The sequence below is a fragment of the Haliaeetus leucocephalus genome, unplaced genomic scaffold (genome assembly GCF_000737465.1).
Source record: "Haliaeetus leucocephalus isolate CR32 unplaced genomic scaffold, Haliaeetus_leucocephalus-4.0 Scaffold351, whole genome shotgun sequence".
In the NCBI taxonomy this organism is placed as follows: Eukaryota; Metazoa; Chordata; class Aves; order Accipitriformes; family Accipitridae; genus Haliaeetus; species Haliaeetus leucocephalus.
The window spans coordinates 2,222,581-2,223,282 of NW_010972787.1; positions in this window are offsets into that span (position 1 = coordinate 2,222,581).

Below are 702 nucleotides of genomic sequence, written 5' to 3' on the forward strand. Positions count from 1 at the left end.
TCCCGCCGCCGGCCGCCCCTCAGCCCGCTCCGCCAGGAGGGAGGCGAGCGGGTCCCCCCCACGGGAGGGGTCGGCTGTGGGATTTGCGCCGGCGGGGCCGTTTCGGGGCGGGACCCTCCTCCAGCCATAGAAACCGGTCTTAAAGCTCAGCGTTGCTCTTTTGCCGTCCTGACCGGGCGGGCGGGTCCGTGTCGCGCACAAAGGCGGCGGGACGGGTCCGGGCAGCCGTACCCGGGTCCCTGCCGGGCTGTTTCCTCCTCCCGCTCACCAAGTCCATGCGCTCACAGGGGCTCGAACGGCGTGTTGGATGCTGCGGAGAATATTTATTTAGAAATAACTTAACTAACTGCGCTGTTTTCTGAACTTCAGTTCAAGCCCGACAACAACTGCGGGCAGCACCACCACCTTTCCTGAAAGGCACCGCCACAGGCGCGGCTTTGCGGGGCTGATCCTCTTGAACGTGGGCGTTTTGAACGCTTGACTTTTTTAGCTTTACTAGCGGCCCGTGGCATGACAGAAATCCCCCATTCCTCTCCAAAACCGGAGGGTGCTTGCGCCGGGTGCGCTCCCGCCCCCCGGGTCGCGGTCGGCAGCGGGGCGGCTGCCGCGGGGCTGCGGCGCCACCTGGCGGCGGCGGGAGGGACCGCCCGGGGCTGAGGCGGGGCCGGCCGAGGCCGGGGGGGGGGGGGGGCCGGGGGGGGG